The sequence below is a fragment of the Felis catus genome, chromosome D3 (genome assembly GCF_018350175.1).
Source record: "Felis catus isolate Fca126 chromosome D3, F.catus_Fca126_mat1.0, whole genome shotgun sequence".
NCBI lineage: Eukaryota > Metazoa > Chordata > Mammalia > Carnivora > Felidae > Felis > Felis catus.
Genome location: NC_058379.1, coordinates 69131942 through 69157903, shown reverse-complemented (window position 1 = coordinate 69157903; position 25962 = coordinate 69131942). Strand labels below are relative to the sequence as shown.

The following is a 25962-nucleotide window of genomic DNA, read 5'->3' as shown; positions in this document are numbered from 1 at the left end:
TCTGCTTATTTATTTTGAGAGAGAGAGAGAGAGCACAGAGCAGGGGAGAGGCAGAGAGAGAGAGAGGTAGAGAGAGAGAGGGAGAGAGAGAGAGAATCCCAAGCTGGCTTTGTGGGTGGTCAGCATGGACCCTGATTTAGGGCCTGAAACCATGAACCATGAGATCAGGAACTGAGGCGAAATCAAGAGTAGGACACTCGGGGCGCCTGGGTGGCTCAGTAGGTTAAGCGGCCGACTTCGGCTCAGGTCATGATCTCATGGTCCGTGAGTTCGAGCCCCGCGTCGGGCTCTGTGCTGACAGCTCAGAGCCTGGAGCCTGTTTCAGATTCTGTGTCTCCCTCTCTCTGACCCTCCCCCATTCATGCTCTGTCTCTCTCTGTCTCATAAATAAATAAAACGTTAAAAAAAATTAAAAAAAAAAAGAGTAGGACACTCAACCAACTGAACAACCCAGGTGCCCGCTGCCTTCTTTTAAAGACTTTATTTTTAAGTAAGCTCTACATCCACCATGGGGCTCGAACTCACAACCCCGAGATCAAGAGTTGCATGCTCTATGGACTGAGCCACCCAGGCACCCCTACAGTTACTTTCTAAGTAGCATGAATATTTGTACAGTCTCAGACTGAAAATGTGTCCGGAAAACAGGCAGCCTTTGGGAAAGTTTTCTTTCTTAAACTTTATATTTTGGAATGTATTCATTTTCTGTTGTTGCTATAATAAGTTACCACAAATTTAGTGGCTTCAGACAACACAGAATTATTATCTTCTAGTTCTGTAGGTCAGAAGTCTGACATAATTCTCACTAAGCTAAAGTCAAGGTATGGGCAAGCCTGTGTTCCCTTCTGGAGGCTCTAGGGGAGAATGTGTTTCCTCATCTTCTCCAGCTTCTAGGGGCCACTGGGCACATCCCAGTCTCTTGCCATCTTCCAAGTCAGCAGTGACCGACCCTTGCATTGCTTCACTTGACCTTCTTGCAGAGCCATATTTAGGACTCTCTTTTGGCTTCCTCTCACTTTTCATTTTCGTGATTACGTTAGATCCCCCCTGATAATCCCGGATAATCTCCCTGCTTGAAGGTCATCTGATTAGCAACCTAATACTATCTGCAACTCTCTGCCTTGTAACCTAACATATTCATAAGTTTGGGGGATTTGGATATGGATATCTTCAGTGGGATCATTATTCTGCCTACCACATGGAATAATTTTAAATATTTAGTGTGTGTGTGTGTGTGTGTGTGTGTGTGTGTGTGTGTGTGTGTGTGTGACAGAGAGAGAGAGAGCGAGAGTGAGAGCATTCGAATGGGGAAGGGGCAGAGAGAGAGGGAAAGAGAGAATACTAAGCAGGCTCTGCACTGTCAGCTCCGAGCCTGACATAGGGCTCAATATCACGAACCATGAGATCATGACCTGAGCCAAAATAAACAGTTGGATGCCTAATTGACTGAGCCACCCAGCGCCTCTGCAATAATTTCAGATTTACAAAAGAATTGCAAGGTACAGAGAGTTCCTGTATATCCTTCTCCCGGTTTCCTTTAATGTTAATGTCTTCCATAACCATAACACATTTGTCAAAACTAGGAAATTAACATTGGTACAATACCATTAACTCAACTGCAGACTTCATTCTGATTTCATAAGTTTTCCCACTATTGCCTTTTTTGGTTCTAGGATCTGACACAGACACTCACTTGCATTTAGTAGCAGGGTTTTCATGACTTTCTGGTAGTGTTTCTGCACCAACTAGGCACTGATGTAATCAGGTCAAAGTTATCATGACAGTGGTTCCAGCACTATGGGGAGTTGATGACCAAGGATAATACTTAGCACATTACGTACACAATAAATATTTAGTGAAGGATTGCTACTCCAGCTCATGCTTCATATATTGGGAAAACCATTCCTAATCTAATATGCTGATTTATGATGTTTGCCCAGCAGCGTTATGACATTTACCTAGGAACAGTGGTAAGACCCTTTTTATTTCAAGCCATCCAAAAATTGTAAAAAAGGGAGAATGTTAAATTTAACAATAGGATTGTCTCCAAGTAGAATGAATTGTTTCTTGGTCTATAGCGCTAATTCTGGAGAGAGACTCACATTTGTTGCTTGGTCATTTGGGGGCAGGTGGAGGGTACAATTTTTGGTACAGGCAAAAATATAAAGTACTTTGAGTTTGGTTTTGGTGCCTCTCTTTTGCTATAATTTTAAAATAAAAATTACAAAATTATACATGTAATCATATTCATCACAGAAAAAATAGAAAACAGGGAACAACTGAATTTAATCACACACCATCTCATACTCCAAAGTTAATAATTAATATTCTTTTAGCCTTTTCCCCTCCTGGGGATGTGTGTGTGTGTGCATCTATCTATATAATTCATTTATAAAAATTGGACAAGATTACATATACTATTTCCACTGGATAGATCATGAGCATGTATCCTAGCATTCTTTACAATGGCTGCATAGCAGTGCCCATCTCTTTTTAGCTAGGCTCCAAGGTACCTTGTGTTTTTAGTATGTTTTTCTGTAATAGTCCTGACAGCTCAGGGAGTTTATTGGTAATAGATGCTAGAAAAGTGTATCTAAAATTTGTATAGTACTTCTCGGGGTACATCTGACACACTGACTGTAAAAGGGAAATTAGTGATATTTGTCTCACCTTTATTTGTTGAAAGCAGTAACAGTGCACAGCACATAGAAACCAACCCGGAATGGGAGTTGCTAATTATTGTTATTGATTTGCCAATAGTCCTGTACGGGAAGAATCATCATCATCATCTTTATGTGTTTAAGAGGAAACTAACGGGAAAAGTTCAAGGACGGACGTTGATCTGGTAACTTCAGCTCATTTGACTTCAAATTCCAAATTTTGGCTGTATAGATACTCTTTCCCATGGGAAGTGTGCTTTCTATAAACGGTGCAGGTAACAGATCTGCTACCTGCCTCCATCAAAAGTTATTTTCCAAAAGTCAGCTCTCGACACAAGGGTTTGAAAAGAATAAAGATGGAGATTAAAAAAAAAACAACCCAAAAGATTAATCATTTTCCTATTTCGCAATTCTTCAGAGCCCTACAAGGAATTGCTTGACTGTGAGTTGGCTATCCAGTTGGGATAAAGAGGGGCCTTAACAAAGTTAGCCACCAGAACACGTGGAGCGGGGTAAGCGGTCCAGCAGTCTGTAGTGGGCCTGGCGGCTTCTCGAATTTGCCACGTGGCTTTGCGGTTGCCCTGGACGCGCGCTAGGTGGGTGGCGAAACGTCTAACGTCTGAAGGACTACATTTCCCAGAAGCCTGCGCGGCCGCGCGCCACGTGACCGTCGGCCGGGGCGCGCCCGGCCGTTCGGTCCCCAGCCGCGTTCTCAGCCGCTTCCCTCTTCTCTCCCCGCCTCCCGGCCTGCGCACGGACGCGGCCGGGGCGGGAGCCGAGCCGGAGTCGAGCCGGAGCCCGAGCCGCAGAGACGTGGAAACATGGAGGCCTGAGCCGGCGTGCGCCACTCCGGCTGCAGCGGCGACAGCGGCTTCTTCCGATCCCTCTCTGCCACCCTCTCGCGCGTCGCTGGAGCTGGAAGCGGATCTGCCCGCCGGCTGAGACAGGTGGGCTCTGGTGCCGCCCCCAGCGGAGCGGCCCTGAAAATCCGGCGGGGCCCCCGGCCCCTTGTCGGAGCGGGTTTGAGGACACCCGCCAGTCGGTGGGGCTTCTCCGCCAGGGCGGGGTAGAGGGTCCTTTCCTGCCAGTGGGGGACTGGGCCACCCTGGAGGGGCTGTGCCTGGGCCCCAAGAGCTGCCCACATCTTCCCTTCTCCCCGCCCCCTTCCAGGGAACAGTGGCACTCAGAGGGTGAGGGAGTGTGTTAGTCAAGAGAGTTAGAGGGACGTCTGTCCGAGTCGCGGTAAGAGTTGGAGGGATACCGAAGAGCAGGTAGATGCTCCGGGAGATGGGGCGATGTTGGTCTGACAAATGGGCGTGTGATGGGCAGGGTGAGCAATAGTGTTTTTTTTTTTTTTTTTTTTTTTTTGACATATACATTGTTATTGAGATGTAATTCACCTACCATAAAATTCACCCTTTAAAAGTACAATTAAAGTATAACTCCGTGGTTTTTAGCGTATTCACTGGGTTTGTGCAACTCTCTAATTCCAGAACATTTTTGTTACCCAAAAGAGAAACTCCTACCCATTAACGGTCTGTATTTCCCCCTTTCCCACCCCCTGGCAGCTAGCGTTGTGTGTCAGCTGAACGGTGAAAGGGTGGGAAGTTAGCCCAGGTGTTTGTGAGTTAGTGGCAGTAGCGGGGTGATAAAGCTGATCGCACGAAAGTACTGAGCTGGGGTAGAGGAGTGATGGGGTGACTGTAATAGGGCCGGCAAAGGGGTACACAGAATGGACAGAATGCGGGGGGGTAGATGAAGCGGGACCCTGAAAGGGAAGAGCGGGGGTTGGTGGGAGAGGCGTGTAGGGAGGAGCTGCTCAAAGATGTGGAAACATGGAGGGTGGAGGCCGGGGAGAGGAGTGTAATCTTACAGAGGAACCCAGGCTTCGGTCTGATGGGTTGAGAGCTCAAGAGAGAAACTGGAGGTGGAAGGGAGGAGATTTATAGGAATAGGTGAGTGGTTGCTGCTGAGCATGAAATTTATGATTTTTGGAAAGATTATTCTGCTTTATAACTTACATCTTGGGTATAATTCTCTTGGCAACTGAGACTAGCCAAATAGAAATACTCCCATTCTGCAGATGAAGAAATAGTCTCTCAGAGCTTAAGTGATTTTCTGAAACTCTTAAGGTTTTAAATAAGGTAAAATGACTTGGAGATTAAAGAATAATTGAACTATAAATTGCAGATGGTTTGAGTGGCAGAGAATTGAGGGGGGCGATGCCACAGGAAGGAGATTCTGTTAAATGTATTAAGTCTTATTTTGATAGAGGCCAAGGACTTTGTTTTTGTAACTTTTAAATACAAATACAGAAGAGTTCAGACATTGAAATAATTTAATATGCCCTCATGTACCCATTACCCAGCTTTGACAGTTAGTAACTCAGGCTAATTTAGTTTCATCTGTGTCCTTTATCCATTCCCATCCCCACTCTGAACTATTTTATTTAATTTTATTTAATTTTAATTTTATTTTATTTTAGTGTTTATTTATATTTGAGGGCTGGGGAGGGGCAGACAGAGAGGGAGACAGAATCCGAGGTGGGTTCTGTGTCGGCAGTGCAAAGCCCAACGTGGGGCTTGAACCCACGAACCGTGAGATCATGACCTGAGCCGAAGTCTGTCGCTCAGTTGACTGAATCACCCAGGCTTCCTATTTTAATTTTAATTTAATTTAATTTAATTTAATTTAATTTAATTTAATTTAATTTAATTTAATTTAATTTATTTTTTAAGAGAGAGACAAAGAAGTAAAAAGACACCAGCGGGCAGAGAGGCAGAGAGAGAAGGAAAGAGAGAATCTTAACCAGACTCCTTGCCCAGTGTGGAGCCTGACAGTGGGGCTCAGTCTTACAACCTTGTGATCGTGATCTAAGCTGAAATCAGGAGTCCGATGGTTAACCAACTGAGCCACCCAAGCGCCCCCAAACTATTTTATTTTATTATTTTTTTTTAATTTTAGCAAGAAAGAGAGTGAGTTGGGGAGAGGGACAGTGGGAGAGGGAGAGAGAATCCCAAGCAGGCTTCATACACAGCACGGAGCCAGACTTGGGGGCTCAATGCCAGTATTCTGGGTCATGACCCAGGGCGAAATCCAGAGGGGGTCACTCAACTGACTGAGCCACACAGGTGCCTGGCCCCCTGTTTTAAAGCAGATCATAGGCATACCATTTCATTTGTAAATATGTGTGTGTATATCTGTGCAAGGTTGAGGTACTCTTTTTTTAATATACCCACATACAAGTATCATATCCAAAAAAATCAATGGTAAGCTCTTAATATTTAGAAGGACTTATTTTTTTTTTTTTTTAATTTTTTTTTCAACGTTTTTATTTATTTTTGGGACAGAGAGAGACAGAGCATGAACGGGGGAGGGGCAGAGAGAGAGGGAGACACAGAATCGGAAACAGGCTCCAGGCTCTGAGCCATCAGCCCAGAGCCTGACGCAGGGCTCGAACTCACGGACCGTGAGATCGTGACCTGGCTGAAGTCGGACGCTTAACCGACTGCGCCACCCAGGCGCCCCTAAAAGGACTTATTTTTTAAAATGTGGTATCCATTTGATACAAAGAAGTTACACATTCCAACCGCTTCGCTGTTTGACTCTCTAAAAAAATATGGTATAATTGTTTCCTGATTTTTTTCCAGTTGTTCCTGGTATCCTGTTCCTTTTTCTTGGTTAATATGGTTCATCTTGTGTAAAAAGTTTGAAGAATTGTCACTTTGGCATTTTAATCGATGGAGTTTTGTAAGAGCGGGAGAAAGATAGAAGTGAAATGTAACACATGCACAGATTTTTAAAAAGCGAAATGTATATTCACAAATAACTTATGTCTGTTCTAAGTATGGGGCAATTTGATTATGCTTTTCTAGATAATTTCACATATTGTGAGAAGTTGTTTACTGTGTGTGTTATTAGTTTTCTATGCCTATTGTAACAAAGTACCACAAATTTAGTGTCCTAAAAACAACACAAATTATTTTTAAAGTTCTGTATTTTAGGGGCACCCGGGTGCCTCAGTCAGTGATGTGTCCAACTTTGGCTTGGGTCTTGCGGTTTGTGGGTTCGAGCCCTGTGTTGGGCTCTCTGCTGTTATGGAGCCAGCCTCGGATCCTCTGTCCCCCCACCCCCACTTTTTCTTCTCCCCTGTGCGTGCTCTCTCTCTCTCTCTCTCTCTCTCTCTCTCTCTCTCTCTCTCTCTCTCTCAAAAATAAAGAAACATTTAAACAAATTTTTAAAGGTCTCTATTTTAGAAGTCCAAAATGGGTCTGACTGGGCTAAAAAAATTAGTGTGTCAACAAGTCTCTGTTCTCTTCTGGAGTTTTCTAGAGGTTTCCTTACCTCTTCCAGCTTCTAGAGGCCAGCCCCTGTTCCTTGGCTTGTGGCCCTCTTATTCCGTCTTCAAAGTGAGTAGTATTGTATCTCTCCAGTGACAGTTGGGAAAGGTTAAGGACCCATGTGACTAGATCAGGCTTATCTAGATAATTCAAGAGGATCTCCCCTATCTCAAGGTCCTTGACTTAATTATAGCTGCAAAGTCCCCTTTGCCAGGTAAGATAGCAATCACTGGTTCCATAGATAAGGACATGGACATCTTTGGGGGCTGTTATTCTTTTTGCCATGGTGTGTTTGGGGACATTTTGCTGAGACTTCGGAAAGTAGGTGAGGTGACTTCTTTTGCTACTACAAATTCAATGTAAGTGTCATCTTTCACTGTGTAGGCAATGGGAATGGTTAGTGGTAGAGAGGACCACTCCATCTTCCTTTTTAGTGACCATGACAAACATACGGGAAGTACCTGTGCACTTGCAGTGTGGGCTTTGGTAAAATGAGACCTTTAAAAGTGATTAAGTGTATGGGAACGTAAGCTGGTACAGCCACTCTGGAAAACAGTATGGAGGTGCCTCAAAAAACTAAAAATAGAACTACCCTACGACCCAGCAATTGCACTACTAGGCATTTATCCACGGGATACAGGTGTGCTGTTTCGAAGGGACTCATGCACTATTGACATATTTTATATGTTTATAGCAGCACTATCGACAATAGCCAAAGTATGGAAAGAGCCCACATGTCCATTGATGGATGAATGGATAAAGATGTGGTATATATATATACAATGGAGTATTACTCGGCCATCAAAAAGAGTGAAATCTTGCCATTTGCAACTGGAGGGTATTATGCTAAGTGAAATTAGTCAGAGAAAGACAAAAATCATGACTTCACTCATATGAGGACTTTAAGAGACAAAACGGATGAACATAAGGGAAGGGAAACAAAAATAATGTAAAAACAGGGAGGGGGACAAAACAGAAGAGATTCATAAATATGGAGAACAAACTGAGGGTTACTGGAGGGGTTGTGGGCGGGGGGATGGGCTAAATGGGTAAGGGGCACTAAGGAATCTACCCCTGAAATCATTGTTTCACCATATGCTAACTAATTTGGATGTAAAAAAAAAAAAAAAAAGTGACTAAGCGTAAAAGCGATGTAACAACCTGCGAAGTTTTTTTGTATTTCGTTTCGGTCTCTTTATATTCATGTTTCTAAAGTTTTGTGTACTTGTAATCAGAGTGTGTGTAACACCCAGCAGCTGCTTGAAGTCACAGGGCAGGCTGGGGCAGTGAGGGAGAAGGCTCTCCGACTCAGTGGGTGATCAAGGCACCCCCAGTTCGACGGGAAGCTCTTAAAGTGTGAAAACATTCAGGAAGAGTGAGCTCCTGACAGCCCTGGGCTCGAGGCCCCTTCCCGACTTGTCCTTCTGTGATCTGGTTGGTTGAAAAGGGCTTTGAGCCTTTCCCAGGACCAGGAGAAGAGTGAATGTTGGAGGTAGAGAGGGCTTCCGGAAGGCCTCTAGTTTGGTGTCCTGCTTCCGTCCTCAGCTCCCGAGGTCGGGACCGTGTCGGGGTGTGAAGGTGCTGGTTCTGGTGGTGGTGCATTTCCGGTTACCGCGTCTCAGGAAGAGCCTGTTCAGTATCTGCTCCTGCTCTTTACCTCGTTTCCCCTTGGGAGCTTCTTAGTGGCGCTTAATGCCCTGAACTTCTGCTTAAAACCTGCGTGTAAACAGCGTGTAAGTTATCTGCCTGATACTTCTTTGTGGTCCAAATAATCTAAACTAGCAGCGTTGAGAACAACTTTATAAATAGGTCTCACTTACTAAAATGTTCTGTTTCTTTTCATTCCTTTCGGGAAGTTTGGTTGGTACTTTCTGATCTCTAATATTTTTTAAGATGTCTTTTTTTTTATTTTGAGAGAGAGGGAGAATCTTAAGCAGGCTCTGCGCTGTGAGTGCAGAGCCCAGTGCTGGCCTCGATTCCATGAACCGTGAGATCATGGCCTGAGCTGGAATCGAGAGTCGGACGCTCCACCGACTGAACCACCCAGGCCCTCCGATTTCTTCTGTAAGTTTGATCCCATTCGTTACATATGCGGACACCAGGCTGGGGTTACGGGGTGGGAGTGGGGCTGGGTGTGTGGACAAAATGGGTAAAGGTGGTCAAAAGGTACAGACTTCTAGTTATAAGTCATGGGGGTGTGATGTGCAGCATGGCGACTACAGTTAATAAGGCTCTATTGTATATTTGAAAGTTGCTAACAGCAGATCTTTTAAGTTCTCATCACAAGAAAAAATTGTAACGATTTACGGTGATGGATGTCAACTAGATTTACTGTGGTGATATTTTTGCAATATATGCACGCATAGAATACTCTGTGGTACACCTGAAACTGACATAATGCTTCATGTCAATTATATCTCAATGTAAAAACAATGCAGGCACTAAAAGTAGCTGTTAACTCTCCAATAACACTGGAAGAATTAAACAATACATATTCTGTATGTGATGTGATTGATAATTTCTTTTTTAGATGGAGTCAGTCACCAAATTGTAACAGTCCCTTCAGAATATCTCTTGCAACCCTTCCCTTTAGAATACTTTTTAAAAAAATGTGGTTTTTTTTTTTTTTTTTTAACATTTATTCAGTTTTGAGAGACAGACAGAGACAAAGCGTGAGCGGGAGGGGCAGAGAGAGAGGGAGACAAAGAATCCGAAGCAGCTCCAGGCTCAGAGCTGTCAGCACAGAGCCTGACACAGGGCTCAAACTCATGAACCACGAGATCATGACCTGAGCCGAAGTCGGACGCTTAACCGACTGAGCCACCCAGGCGCCCCTTGGATGCTTTTGAAGCCTCCTGCATCAGTTAAGATTCGGTTTGGCTGTGCAGAGCAGACTTGATTGAATAATAGCTTAAACATCTTGTTTGTTTCCCGTGTAAAAGTCCAGAGGTAGACAGCTCAGGGCTGGCATGGTGACTCCACTGTCATTAGTTACCCAGTTTCTTACTCTGTCATCCCTGGGGTGTGGCTTGCTTTCTGGGTCCCGATGGTGGTGCATGGCATGCAGTTAGATAAATGGTCTGGCACCCACAAAGAGTTCTGGACTGGACGTAGGTATTTTGAAATCATCAGTGTATGGGGAAGAGTTCACTGATCTCTTAGAAGACCCAGGGATGTGTGCTATCTTCTGGTTCCAGTGGACAAAGTAGAAACCTGTTAGTAAGTCGTCCTGTTATAACGCATCAGGCATCAGCCTGCTCTCTGGCCCTTTTTTGCTTCCACCCTGATTCCCTCCCGGCTCCAGCCCTGCTCCAGCCGTGTTGAACTTCTCTGAGTTCCTGGAATGGGCCCTTGCCTGTGTTTGTCTTCACTCTAAGCCTTCACGTGTGGTGTTCCCTTTGCTTTGACAACTTTCTGAACCCTACACCCAGCTAGGCCAGTCCTTCTTATCCTTCAGGCCCTAGCTTTGATGGTACGACCTTTGGGAAGCTTTCACTGAGTCTTGAATAGTTGCCATATTATAATTTCCTGTCGATTTACCTATATCTCTTACTCGACTGTAAGTCAATTCCATTCTTCACAATTTCAGTCTTGGTGCTTAGCATCGTGCTGGTCACTAGTGGGCACTTGGGAAATATCGGCAGACCCCCTGTGTTTGCCTAAGCGTAATGTGATGGTGCTTGGGTACTGCTAGTTTGTGTTTTCACCCTGGCACTCTTCTTTGGTATTTGCACATTGAGTTGTTTATATGAATCAGTGATTGTGATGGTGAGTAGTTAAGCACGTTCTCTCTAATTTTATTTATTTATCTTTAAAGTTTATTTATTTATTTGGGGAGGGAGGGGCAGAGAGAGAGAATCCCAAGCAGGCTTCGCGCTGTCGACGCAGACCCAGAAGCAGGGCTTGAACTCACCAACTGTGAGATCACGACTTGAGCCGAAGTCAAGAGTGGGATTAACCAACTGAGCCACCCTGGTGCCCCTTCTCTACTTTATTTAAAAGTTAATTTTTCTAAAAAAAATTTTTTTTGTTAACGTTTTATTTATTTTTGAGACAGAGAGAGACAGAGCATGAACGGGGGAGGGGCAGAGAGAGAGGGAGACACAGAATCGGAAGCAGGCTCCAGGCTCTGAGCCATCAGCCCAGAGCCCGACTCGGGGCTCAAACTCATGGACCGCAAGATCGTGACCTGAGCTGAAGTCGGACGCCTAACTGACTGAGCCACCCAGGCGCCCCTAAAAGTTAATTTTTCTATTTAAAGTAGTGCTTTTATTTTAGAAAAGATAAGAATAATAGTAGAAGAAGGTACATAATACAAAATGGGCAGTACCTTGCCTTCTCTATCCTTTGGAGTTGGGTTCCCAGAGACAGCTACTTGAACTGTATTTATGACTAATATAACTAAATGGCCATTTTTTGGTTTATCAACTGTGGGTGCTACCTATTGATTCCTTGTTATGGTACACGAGGTGCTCTTCCTCCTCCTCCCCTGTCTTCCAGCCCTTCCATAGGTAAGAATTCTTGGCTCATTGAGCGTTCAGCGTTTACATTGCTAAGAGATATTGCTCGCTGCTGAGCTGAGTAATTTACCTGGTTTCCCTGCTCCCCACCCCCCATTTGCTGCTTTTTTCAGGGACGTATTACTAATTTTTACCAAATACTTTGAAAGGCCTGTGGGGATTGGGGCCCGGGAAACTGACGCAAGATGTTACTCTGGCGACCGCTGTTGCTGTGAGCACTGAATCGTTTTGGTCCCTGTCCCAGAGGCTTCGTGGCTTTGTCAGTGTTCGTGTAAGATAAAATCTCAGACACTTCACACCCGGCCCAGCAGTGTCTACACTTAACACCCCTCTGTTTTGTTCCTGCTTTCTTCTTGGCGCTCCTGTCTTCGTGGTGCCTTGTAAGTTTCCATTTCCTGTTTGCCATCTGTCTTCCTGTCCTTTATTATGGGAGTTTCCTTGACCTTATCTTCTCTTTAGTGAATTAAAAAAACTTTTTTTTCAGGTTTATTCATTTATTTTATTATTATTTATTTTTAATGTTTATTTATTTTTGAGACAGAGAGAGCAGAGCATGAACAGGGGAGGGTCAGAGAGAGAGGGAGACACAGAATCGGAAGCAGGTTCCAGGCTCTGAGCTGGCAGCACAGAGCCCGACGCGGGGCTCGAACTCACAAACCGCAAGATCATGACCTGAGCCGAAGTCGGACGCTTAACCGACTGAGCCACCCAGGCGCCCCTATTCATTTATTTTTGAGAGGGAGAGGGAAGCAGAGAGAGAGGGAGAGAGTATCCCGAGCGAGCTCCACGCTGTCAGTGCAGAACCCAGTGTGGGGCTTCATCTCACTAACCGAACTGTGAGGTCATGACCTGAGCTGAAATCAAGAGTTGGACAGTTAACCCACTGAGGCACCCAGGCGCCCCTCTCTAGTGAATTTTTTAATCAGCTTTTAATTTCAGGCATCTTTTCTTGTTTCTTTGATTGTTTCCCTTTTTTTAAATGACATCTTGTTCTTGGGTCATGGAAACTGTGTGGTATAGTGGTTAAGAGCATGGTTTCTGCACCTAGCCTGCCTTGGTCTGAAACCCCGGTTCGTCATTTTCTAACTCTATAGTCTTGGGGAAGTCACTTAATCTTTTTTCACCTTCGTTCTTTCTTCTGGCCAAAAGTTGCCAGACATTTGTGTAAAGGGCCAGATTGTAAATAATTCAGGCATTGTGGGCCAAGAAGCAAAATGAAGCATATTATTATACAGGTACTTTTTTTTTTCATGTTTATTTTTGAGAGAGAGAGGGGAGAGAGAGAGAGAGAGAGAGAGAGAGAGAGAGAGAGAGGGAGACAGAGGATCCGAAGAGGGCTCTGTGCTGAGAGCGGAGAGCCCAGTGTGGGGCTCGAACTCCACAACCATGAGATCGTGACCTGAGCCGGAGTTGGACGTTTAACTGACTGGGCCACTCAGGTGCCCCTGTTATACGGGCACTTATGTGATGAGAGAGGAGAAATTTCCATAAGTTTTTTACTGAGGAAATTGAAAATACAATACTAATAATGGCTGAGAATAGGTTTTTTGTAATAAAAGTTTTTTTTTTTTAACTTTTTTTTTTAAATTTATTTTTGAGACAGGGAGAGACAGAGGATGAACAGGGGAGAGTCAGAGAGAGAGGGAGACACAGAATCTGAAACAGGCTCCAGGCTCTGAGCCATCAGCACAGAGCCCGACGCAGGGCTCGAACTCATGTAATAAAGGTTTTCTAACAAGAAGAATGAAATCTCTTTTTGGAGGAGAGGGGATAACATTTTACCTAATAGGGAATACTGAATGTAAACCTCAGTTGTCAGAATTGATTACAGATGTTCATAGGTACTGTTTAAAAATTTTTTAAAAAAATATTTATTTTTGAGAGAGAGAGAGAGAGAGACAGAGCACAAGCTGGGCAGGTGCAGCGATAGAGAGGGAGACACAGAATCTGAAGCAGATTCCAGGCTCTGAGCTGTCAGCACAGAGCCCCGACGCAGGGCTCAAACTCACGAACTGCGAGATCATGACCTGAGCCGAAGTTGGACGCTTAACCAACTGAGCCACCCAGGAGCCCCTTAAATTTTTTTTTTAAGGTTTATTTTTGAGAGCGCGAGTGAGCGCTCATGCACAAGTTGCGGAGGGGCAGAGAGGAGGGGAGACACGGAATCCGAAGCAGGTTCCAGGCTCTGAGCTGTCAGCACAGAGCCTGACACGGGGCTTGAACTCACCAACTGTGAGATCATGACCTGAGCCTGAGTCAGATGCTCAACTGACTGAGCCACCCAGGTGTCCCTAACGTGGGTTTTTTTTTTTTTTTTTTTAATGTTTATTTATTTTTTGGAGAGAAAGAGACACAGAGTGTAAGTAGGAGAGAGGCAGAGAGAGAGTGAGACACGGGATCCAAAGCAGGCTCCAGGCTCTGCGCTGTCAGCACAGAGCCTGATCCGGGGCTCGAACCCACAAACTATGAGATCATGACCTGAGCTGAAGTCAAACACTTAACAGAGTGAGCCACCCAGGTGCCCCCCTAACATGGGTTTTTAATGAGATTTTTTGTGTTTCATCTTTGAAAGTATTTCGTGTAAAGTTTATTTATTTTGAGAGAGAGAGAGAGAGAGAGAGAGCAAGCGAGTGGGGGTAGGGGCAGAGAGAGAGGGAGAGAATCCCAGGCAGGCTCCAAGCCTGTCAGCACAGAGCCCTGAAGCGGGGCTCAGTCTCACGAACCGAACCATGAGATCATGACCTGAGGTGAAAGCAAGAGTTGGACACTTAACCGACTGAGCCACCCAGATGCCCCTGAAAGTATCTTTTTCCATGGTGCCTCCAAATACAGATATCAACCCATGAACGTATGATTTTAGTGGAGCGTATTTATTGCTTGGAAGGCATCTATTGAATTCTGCTAGATTGTTTTCTTGATACTTACCTTTTAGCAAATCATCGCATTGCCCACTAATCACTTACAATGGAAGGTTAGGTAGAAGCTTCTTGTTGCATAGTTAAATGGTTTTCGAAATGTGGAAAGTACTTTTTTTTCTTTTTTCTTTTTTTTTTTTAAGATTTTATTTTTAAGCAGTCTCTACACCCAACATGGGGCTTGAACTCACAACCCCAAGATCAAGGGTTGCATGCTCCACTGAGCGAGCCACCCAGGTGTCCCCGGAAAGTACTTTTATACTTGTATTGAGGTCTGAAAAATGCTGGAACTGTAGTTTTATTTTGGAAAGTGTATCTGCTGCATATTTGTTTGGGATTGGAGATCCCATCTCATTTTAATTTTTTTACAGCCTAGAAAGTGTGTAAAGCAGTTTGACATCACTTAAGAATCAGTGTCAGTTGTCCTTGAAATGACTATCTCAGTATAGGTTTTGCATGGAAGTGCTATTGGACTCCTAATTTTAGATTGAATTCATTGAGAAATATTAGCAAATCAGCAAAAATGAATTTTCAAAGCCATTCAGTGTTCACTAACAGTGGCTCAGGGGGATGGTTCTTCAGAAAAATTTCATTCTCAGTTCTGAGCTCGAGAAATTTCCATAAAAACATACCCCTGCCAAGTCATGGTACTGTGTGGTAGGACACATCAGGATATTCAGCTTCTGTTTCAGACAGAATTTTTATGGAACTGATGGTGGTTAAGTTCACGAAGGTAATGAAGTTAACGGTCGTAACTGGTTTAATAACACATGTGAGATTCAAATATTTTATGCAGTGCTCCTGCTCATCATACAATGACTAATGAGTAGGTTGTTGCAATGAGTAGGTTGTTGCTATTGTTTTTTTTTTTTTTTAAAGTTGTTTTGAGAGAGCGAGAGTGTATGAGTGTGCGAGCAGTGGGGCAGAGCAGAGGGAGAGAACGGATCCCAAGTAGGCTGCGTGCTGCCAGCGCAGAGCCCGATGCGGGTCTCAGACTCGCAAACCATGAGATCATGACCTGAGCCAAAACCAAGAGTCAGATCCTTAACCAACTGAGCCACCCAGGCGCCCCATTGTGTGTGTGTGTGTGTGTATGTGTGTGTGTGTGTGTGTTTAAATACTGAATAGGTTATAAACACCTTGCATTTTTACAAGGTTTGTAAATTTGTCCATCTAAGCCTTTTCTGATGGTGTATTTTTACCACCATCAGTTATTATGCATGTTAGCAGATCCCACTTCAGGTTGTACCGAATTAGTATTTTCCTCCACTTTTTTGGAAAATAATCATAGGTGTAGTTGTTCCATTCAGACTGTTCTCTGAACAGTTATTTTCAATGGAGGGTCTGAAAGATGTTTATTTTTCCTGGACACATTTCTTTGGCTGCTGCACTCACACACGATTTAGTTCATCTCATGATTGGTCAGTGACTTGTCTTGTTTGGTTAATACATGAACCATCCAGAGACTTTGTTTGCAGCCCTCGTTTTCATTCTTTATTGTTGGGAAAGCACCCTGCTGTGATGAAATGCCGTGTTTTGTATTTTTATTTGTTTTTTTAAGTTTATTTTGAGAGAGGAGAGTGTGCACAAGGTCACATGCGTGCGCAAGTGGGGGCGGGGCAGAAAGAGAGGGAGAGAGAAAATCCCAAGCAGGCTCTGCACTGTGAGCACAGAGCCGGACGTGGGGCTCATCTCATGAACCATGAGAATGACCCCGGGCTGAAATCAAGAGTTGGACGCTTAACCAGCTGAGCCATCCGGGCACCCCTGAAATGTTGTGTTTTAAATTTGCTGACTCTCCTGATCGACGCTTTCATGAACCGGGAGCGCTCCGTGGTAGGGCATGTGAGGCTGTGCGTAGCTGGTAATATCTTCCTACGTGGCGTTCCAGTGCAAGCGTGATGCTGTTCCCCAACAGACGTGATGCTTCCCCATCTCATCAGGTTTAAAAAAACGATCTCTGCTCTGCTATAAAAGCATGACGTCAAAGTCTGCTTTCTTCTTTTCTTGTTTTGACATGACGTATATCCAGTGGTAGTGTCACAATATGCAGGGTACTTGCAGTGCTGACTTCTAACTGTGTTATTGAGATTTGTAGTGTGGGCAGCAGCGGTATAAGGGGATGAAGGCGTCATCACATGCGGTCTGGGTAGTAACTATGCAGTTCTGCTGTTGTCACAAAAACAGCTACAGGCAACATGTGAACAAGTGAGTGTTGCAGTGTTCCACTAGAACTCTCATAACGTCCACGTGTCACAACATATTCTTTTGTTTTTTTTTTCATTCGTTTAAAAATGTAAAAATCATTCTTCAGGCAGCAGGCTGGACCTGGCTCCTTGGGTCGTAATTTGCTAACCCATGATCTATGTGACTAGAACGTAGAAATACCACCTCAGGCTGTGGTGAGGAACAGGTGAGTTAATATGTAGAAAGCACTTTGAATAGTGCCTGGGGGATGGGGGGAAACACCTGGGTGGCTCGGTTGGTTAAGCCTCATAGTCTTGATTTCAGCTCAGGGCATATTCTCATGGTTTGTGAGTTCGAGCCCCACGTTGGGCTCTGTGCTGACGGCACGGAGTCTGCTTGGGGTTCTGTCTCTCCCTCTCTCTCTGCTCCTCCTCTGTTCACTCATTCACTCTCTCAAAATAAGCTTAAAAAAACTGAATAGTGCCTGGGGATATAGCAGGTGCTAAGTAAATATTTGCGTTCGTTATTGTTACTGTTTACTCTCTTTGAGGCTATTTTAGTTTTTAATTTTTTCTTAGAATCATCTGTGTTCCAATTCCTTTCTTTGGTTGATTTTGGTTTCTTTATTTTGTGTCGGAGGCATTCCTCACGAGTCTAATCATTTTACACTGGGGCTTCCTCAGCTCTGCTAGTTCAGTTAGTACCCCTCTGTCACCTTTCCATCTTCCACACCTCTTCTGATCTTTGTGAGCTTAATCTTTTTATTCTCATTACTGTCATTTCACAGGAGTGGAATACCCCACTGTACTTAATATAGCACTTGGAACATAGTGACCTTTTGGAGAATGTTCCATTACTTGGTGGACCAAAGGCATCTGTGTGTTTAACATGTCCTTTGGCCAGTGACTGTTGTCCACTATTTCTCTCGTCTCCTGTTTCAACCGTGAGGTTTGGTCTTAAAGTCTTGAGTACAGGGGCGCCTGGGTAGCTTAGTCTGTTAAGCGTCCGACTCTTGATTTCTGCCTAGATCATGGGGTGTGAGATCAAGCCGTGAGTTGGGCTCCATGCTGAGCTAGCACAGAGCCTGCTTAAGATTCTCTCTCTTCCTCTCCTCCTCTTCCCTGCTCCCTCTCTCTCAAAAAAAACCAAAACAAAACATGTTTCTCTTAAAAAGTCTCATACAAATGAGGGGGCAGGTGTTATTTTTTTTTCCTTTCTCAGGAAGCAGGTGATTCTGGAATATAGCTTATGATTAATGGATTTTCAGCTTAAGTTGGGATAAAGTACACTGTGGTGTCATTTACATATTTTGAGGGTGTTAGGACAGAATTTGGTTATGGATTTTTCAGATCCACTAATGTTTACTTTCCATTTAAGGCACATGAAATCAGGAGACCGCGAGTCAGTACGCATAAAAGAGGAGACATAATTTTACGTATATATCAAATATTTCATGAATTAAAAACAGAATATTGAGCATATCATTTCTTGTTCAAAGTATCATTTTTGACCATGGTGGTAAAATTGACTCGGGGAAATAACTGGCCCGAGAAGTTAAATAGCAGTATGAGAGTCAGACAGCAAAACCAGGTATTACGGGAAGGATAGTTAAATTCCAAACGATAGTGAAGATAGTGTGTTTTAGGATTACAGAGGAAAGGGAGGGCTCATTCTGTGGTTAGGGTCAAAGGGGCTGGGGATCAGGGGTGGTGGTCGAAGGCAGGCGTGAATGGCATGAACAGAGGTGTAGATGGGCATGCTAGCTATTGACAAGAACACTTGCCTCTACTTTGGTTTTTTTTTTTTTTTTTTTAAGTTTATTTCCCTATTTTGAGAGAGAGAGTGTGTATGCTTACACATGCCGGCATGAGCAGAGGGAGGTGCAGAGAGAAGGGAGAGAGAGAATCCCAAGCAGGTTTTGTACTGTTGGTGTGGAGCCTGACTCAGGGCTCGAACTCACAAACCAACCATGAGATCGTGACCTGAGCTGAAACCAAAAACTAGAAACTTACCGACTAAGCCATCCAGGCACCCTGCTCCACACCCCACACCCCCCTGCCCCCCGCCCCACCTATTTTTTTTTTTTTTTTTTTTAGCTAGGAGAGCGCATGAGTGGGGAGAGGGGCAGAGGGGGAGAGAGAATCCCAAGCAGGCTCCATGCTTAGCTCTGAACCCAACGTGGGGCTTGATCCCACAACCCTGGGATCATGACCTGGGCCAAAATCAAGAGTCAGATGCTCAACCAACTGAGCCACCCAGGCTCATAAAATCATAAAATTTTACGAAGCAGCTCCCCATGCTAGGTCAGCTTCTGTAATCCCACATGATCGAGTGTAACAGTATCCAAATTTGTTTGCTTCCCGCCTCTTCGCCTGGATTCACCCTGCACAGGCCACCACCGTATTAATCCTCAACAGGTCATTCAAGCCAGGACTGCGATTAAAACCAAAGGTTCTAGTATGAGACAGACCCTTATTAAGTCTGTGCTGAGCGAGGGTGAATCTCCATCTTACACCATCGCATAATGGGAAAAACAGTACTTCCAACTCATAAAGTTTTCTGAGGACGAAGCAGGATGAAGCAGCATGCAAAGCACTCAGGAAGGGACCTGGGGGAGCGTGCCTAGCCAAAAAAAAAGGTGAGATGTAATAGATCTTTAATGTGAGTGAAATTACCATTCCCGTCACTTCACGCACCAGCCCAATAACATTCAGTGATTCTTCATTACCTGAAACACAGAGTACGGTACCCGCATTCCATCCAACTGTTGATTTTGGCTCAGGTCATGATCCCAGGGTTGTGGGATCGAGCCCTGTGTCGGGCTCCATGCTAAGTGTGAAGCTTACCTGGAAAAAGGTGATGTTGGGGCGCCTGGGTGGCTCAGTCGGTTGAGTGTCTGACTTCAGCTCAGGTCGCGATCTCACTGTTGGGGAATTCGAGCCCCACATTGGGCTCATTGCTGTCCGCGCAGAGCCCACTTGGGATCTTCTGTCTCCCTCCCTCTGCCCTTTCCCTGCTTGCACTCTCTCTTGCAAAAATAAAATAAAATAAAACATTAAAAGAAAAAGAGAAAAGATGATACATAGAATTGTGGATGCTGCAGAAGAACCCACAGTTTTTTTAATTTTAATTTTTATTGAAGTATAGTTGGCATACAATCCATGAGTTTCAGGTGTGAAACTCATGAAATCGTTTTCACAGAGAGTACACGCCCTTAAAATTTTGATAGATACTGCCAGATATCTACACACTAAAAGGGTGCCTGTTTCCTATTGCCTCGTGCTGCTATCAAGGTTTTTTTTTTTTTTTTAACCTTTACTAATACGATGGGTCGAAATAATACCATGTTGTTATAATTAGCATACTTTATTACTAATTTATACTGAAGATGTTTTTATATATTTATTGTTTGTGGGGCCTTGCCTGTTTCAACAGGTTGTTTTTTGGTGTTGGGGTTTATGTTTTTATTTGAGTAATTTCTCTTCAGCAGTGTGCTGCAGGTTGACTGGAAATGGGGAAGAAAGGTAAAGCCTGATTCATGCCTCTCAGAAGTAATCGACCTCAGGAGACAGGTCATAGATACAACAGAAAGTTTCAAGGTAGTTTTTACATAGTGGGAACTTTATGGGGGTAGTGGGAAGTTGAGAGGGGAAACTGATCTGGGGAGGGAGGATGGCATCCGTTGTTATGTGTGAACCTCAAGTTCTTGACTACACAGCATTAACGACGGGTCCTTTAAAAGGTTTATTACTGAAAGCATTAGTGCTAGCACACTTTATTTATTTATTTATTTTTTACATTTATTTATTTATTAAAAAAAATTTTTTTTAATGTTTATTTATTTTTGAGACAGAGAGAGACAGAGCATGAATGGGGGAGGGTCAGAGAGAGGGAGACACAGAATCTGAAACAGGCTCCAGGCTCTGAGCCGTCAGCACAGAGCCCGACACGGGGCTGGAACTCATGGACCACGAGATCATGACCTGAGCTGAAGTCGGCTGCTTAACCGACTGAGCCACCCAGGCACCCCAACATTTATTTATTTTTGAGAGACAGAGTGAGACAGAGCACAAGCGGGGGAGGGGCAGAGAGAGAGGGAGACACAGAATCCGAAGCAGGCTCCAGGCTCTGAGCTGTCAGCATGGATCCTGATGTGGGGCTCAAACTCACTTACCACGAGATTGGGACCTGGGCCGAAGTTGGACACTTAACCACCCAGGTGCCCCAGCACACATTTCATTTCTAGTCTAGACTTAGGTAAGGAGCATGGTTATCCACAAAATTACTAATTATATATACAGTTACATATTCTTGAATTAAAAACAACTGTAAGTATTTTAGGGATACAGACAGAACTGGCACTCGGGTCAGAGGTTGGGAGTAGAAGCCACGAGTGAAACCAGGAGATAGGCTCCGTTCCTGACAGATTGAGAGAAGGCAGGGCCGACAGCCCAGGAATCCTGGTGCCCAGCCAGAGGGAAAAGCAACAGGGCCCTTAGGAGCTGAGGTGATTGGATAGTGGGTTTTTCAAGTTCCGTTTTATTCTGGGTTTCACTGATAAGGGTCTCACTGATAAAGTTCCAAATAAATTGTGTTCAGTTCAGGTGGTGTGTGTGTATGTGTTTGTGTTTGGAATTCCTGGCATGAATCGTGGCAGAGGAGAGACCATTGGGCCTCAGTTTTCTACTTTGCTTTCTGTGAGGGTTGGGAGCAGGTGGAACTTTCTGGCAAGAATCTCCAGTGGCTAGTTGTCTTGCTTGGCTGCCCTTGTCCCTCCTGGGCCTTCCAGCTGCCTGAGGCCTGGCCTTGGGCGCCGCCTTCACTGTTCTCGGCAGATAGTACTTTCTGTTGCTCCCTGGGGGAGTGAGGGCAAAGGTGACAGGCTGGGTGTCCCGAGTCATCCCGGTCAGTTGTCCCTGGGCTCCGGCATTTTTCTGGCCTTCTGCTTCCGGACTGGAGTTGCTGTTTATACTCTTGCTGCCCTTGATCAGCGGCTCTTCTGCCTGCCGTGGGATGCCGCTCCCCTTCTCAGTCCATCTCCGGCTGTTTTCCAGTTTCCGGGGATGCCTCACAACTTCTGGTCTCCTGTGACATTCTGAGTATGGCCGTGGCATTACTGACAATTAAGCTTTTTTGTTTTTTTTTTTTTTTTTTTTGAATATTCTGTTCAGTCTCTCCTGAGAAGCTTATAGGCTTGATTCATATTGTTGTTTTAGAAGGGTTTCATAGTGGTCCTGGATTGAACTGACTTTAATACTTTGTGGCCTATCCTCGCAGCTTTGAAAATAAAATTTATTTGCTATAAACCAATAAAAAATAGGCAAAGGAGAAGAACAGGCAATGGCCTCTTTCACAGCAAAAGAAACGCAAACTAAAATCATACTGAAAGACTTTTCTGTCTCAGCAGTTGGCAGGGATCAGAAAGTTTGATGAGACGGTGGTGGCCGTGCTGTGGAGAACAGGTGCAGAGGTGAGCGGGGTGCAGGCTGGCAGTCTCTGAAGAGGGCAGCTAAGGGGTACACGGGAGGAAAAGAAGTCCCCCCTCCACCCATCTGAGTTCATAGACCCTTGTCACGGAAGACAGGTTAGCAGGAGAAAGCAAGTAGAAATTTATTAACGTGTGTACCTCATGTATACATGGGAGATACCGAGGGAAAAATGAGCACTTCTCTGAGGTGGCGTAGATTTCAGACTCAAATACCGTCTTAGGGGGGACAGGGGAGGGGAGGTGTGGGTCTCTTAGGGGCTCGTAAATGGTTTCTAGGAAAGAGGAATGAGCCCTTAGAAGAACAGACGAGAGGTGCGTTAGTTTGGGATGGTGTGTCTGGTGTGGTGTCCACTTCTGGTCTTCCCTGTGATGAATTACCTGGTTGGCGAAATTCTCAGGGGAGGGATTTATAATAATGAAGTTCTTTTGGAGGAACGGTCTTGAGGCAGATAGACAGCTTCGTCCTGCATTTGTTAGTTTTCAAATGCCTGTGGCTCAAAATCATCAAAATGCCAAAGTGGCATTTTTTTTTTTTTAATTTTTTTTTTTTTCAACGTGTATTTATTTTTGGGACAGAGAGAGACAGAGCATGAACGGGGGAGGGGCAGAGAGAGAGGGAGACACAGAGTCGGAAGCAGGCTCCAGGCTCTGAGCCGTCAGCCCAGAGCCCGACGCGGGGCTCGAACTCACGGACTGCGAGATCGTGACCTGGCTGAAGTCGGACGCTTAACCGACTGCGCCACCCAGGCGCCCCAAAGCTTTCCAATTCTAATAACAGAATTATAATACTCTAATAATTAATCATACCTGAGACTCCTGAATATGTCTCAATGAAATATTTAAAAATGCCACTTTATGGGGCGCCTGGGTGGCGCAGTCGGTTAAGCGTCCGACTTCAGCCAGGTCACGATCTCGCGGTCCGTGAGTTCGAGCCCCGCGTCGGGCTCTGGGCTGACGGCTCAGAGCCTGGAGCCTGCTTCTGACTCTGTGTCTCCCTCTCTCTCTGCCCCTCCCCCGTTCATGCTCTGTCTCTCTCTGTCCCAAAAGTAAATAAAAACGTTGAAAAAAAAATTAAAAAAAAAAAGAATTGGAAAGCTTTGATAAAAAAGAAGTAAGTAGTTGAGGATGAAATCTGCTGTGTATTCCTCAGAATTATACAGTTAACAGGAACTCCCTGATGGACCCAAATGCATGACTTCTTTTGCTTTTATTGAAAAAGTTTGGTTTTGAGTAAGACTTGAAATAATTTATCTGGAGAAAGTAGTCTGTGTAATAAAAGAGTGTTCCAAGCCACCAAGTAAAATAATTGTGAGCTCTTAATATCTCATCATGTGATGTTATAGGTGATGAAGTAACGTAATATGGAAAAATAAACCTAGTGGTTGTGATAGAAAGTACCTGTAAGACTTGCTGGCACCTTTCTTGGGCACGTGGATTAGACTTTGAAAGGGTTTGGCTTTTTTTTTTTTTTCCCAATTAAAAAAAAAACCCTTTATTTTGTAATGATTATAGACTCATAAGTTGCGAAAATAATGTGGAGAAATCCCAAGTACCTTTCCCTCAGCTTTCCTCAGTGTTAATATAAGGATTGTGCATTATCCATTCCAGGAAGTTCATATTGACCCAAAATAATAGACGGTGGACCGCACTTGGGTTCTTCAGGCTTTACGTTCTTTTTCCCTTGTGTGTGTGTAGCTCTGTGAAATTTTATCACATGTGTAGATTCATGCGGCCATCGCCACCACCACCGCAGTCAAGATACAGAATTTTTCCATTCCCACAAATGAACTTCCTCAGGCGGCCCTTTTATGGTCACCTTCTGCCCCCTCCACGCCCTGGCAGGCCACCGATCTGTGCTTCGCCACTAGTTTTGTCATCTTGAGTGTTACATAAATAGAGTCACGGTGCGTAACCTTTTTGTTTGCCAAAATTCTTTCAATAACAAATTACAAGCATACAGAAAAGTAGAGAGAACAGTACAACACATTAACGCCTGTTCCTTCCGTCCGGATTTAATAATTGTTAATAGCTTGCCATGTTTGCTTTGTCTGTATTTTGTTCTGAAACCGTTTGAAAGTTAAGTTGCAGATAAGATTGCTCTTTACCACTAAATGTTCAAGCACACATCTAAGAATTAGGTCATTTTTCTACTTACACTATCATTATCTCACTTACGTCCATATGATATCTTCTATTCAGTCCATATCCAGTTGGGTCTCACGATTGTCTTTTATAATGGTTTTTTCTCTTTACAAATCTGGGTTCGTTGAAGATTCATGTAGACATTTGGTTGTTACAATATCCCTTCAGTCTCCTCCAGTTGAGAGAAGCCCCCAACCCCATGCACAGGGTGATGGTTCTTTACAATGAATGTCGTGTATTCTGCGTTTGTCACAATATTGCCGCATGTGGTCATCTCAGTCGTTTCTTTATTCCCAAGCTTCTTGGTTTTGAGCGCTCAAAAGCGCTTCTTTTAAATTTGTTGGGATGTTTTAAGGCCCAGAATGTGGTCTGTTTGGTGACTATTCAGTGTGAACTGGAGGGCAATGTGTATTCCGCTGTTGTTGGATGAAGTAGGCCGTAGATGTCAGATCCGGTTGATTGATGGTGGTGTATAGATCCGTCAGGTCCTCACTGATTTTATTCCCCGCTGGGTCTGAGCATTTCCAAGAGAGGTGTGCTCAGGTCTTCCTTCATAATCGTGGTTTACCTCTCCTTGCAGTTCTGGTAGTTTTTGCCTCCTGTATTCTGACACTGTTGTGCTAGGCGGTCCACGTTAAGATTAGGTCTTCTTGGACAGTTGACTCCTTTATCATTATGTAATGCTCTCTTGTTTTTTTTTTTTAATCTGTGATAAGTTTCCTTGCTCTGAAGTCGACTGTGTCTAAGATTAATATAGCTTCTCCTGCTTTCTTTTGATTAGTGTTAAGTGATACATATCTCTCCATCTCTTTACTTTTAATCTGTATGTGTCTCGTATATTTAAAGTGGGTTTCTTGGGGTGCCTGGTGGCTCAGCACAGAGTCTGCTTTGGGTCCTCTGTCCCCCCTTCTCTCTGCCCCTCCCCCGTTCATGTGCATGCACACCTTCTCTCCCCCCTAAAACAACAACAACAACAAAATATTAAACAAAATATAAAGTGTTTCTTGTAGACACATTTGGTTGGGTCTTATTTTTTGATCCACTTTGACGATCTCTTTTAATTGGCAGATTTAGGCCATTGATGTTCAGGGTGATTATTGATAAAGTTGGATTAATGTCTACCAGTGTTTGTTCCTCTTTTCTATTCACTGCCCTTATTTTTGTTCCTTTTTTGGTCTTCTCTTTCTCTGCCTTTTGTGGTGCTGATGGAGTACTTAGGTGAATCCTTTCTCTCTCCTTTCTTAGCATGTCCATTGCGCTTTTTAAAACTTTTGTTTAGTGGTTGCCCTTGTGTTTGCAATACACACAGCTAACCCGAGTGCACTTTCAGACCACACCCTACCATTTCACAGGTAGCGCAAGTACCTTGCGATAACAAAGTGCATCATCCTCATTCCTTTCTTCTGTTCCTTTTATCATCCCCATTGTTCATTCACTTTTATATAAACTAGAATCACTAAACACAGTGTGGCTCTTCTTATTTTGAGTCTGTAACTTTTGGGGATGGGCTTTGCTCCCTTATCACAATGCCCTGGAGACCTGTGCAAGTTATTGGATATATCAAAGGGTTCCTTCTTTTTATTCCATTATACAGAGGGACCTCAGTTCGCTTATTCATTCACGTGTTGAAAGAACATTTGGGTAGTTTTTTTGTGTGAACCTAAGTTTTCATTTCTCTGGGATCATACGTAGTCCAGGAATGCAACTGCCGGG

The 25962-nt window shown here is 44.2% G+C and overlaps 1 protein-coding gene across 1 annotated transcript in view; it reads left to right on the top strand.

The window, feature by feature from the left end:
* Nucleotides 1–3344: 3344 nt before the first annotated feature.
* The window catches only part of DYM (dymeclin), a 352035-nt gene continuing 329417 nt past the window's right edge, over nucleotides 3345–25962 (top strand). The window contains exon 1 of the mRNA XM_045042248.1: nucleotides 3345–3604. The gene's annotated coding sequence lies outside the window, so the exon portion shown is untranslated. The remainder of the gene's footprint in view (nucleotides 3605–25962) is intronic.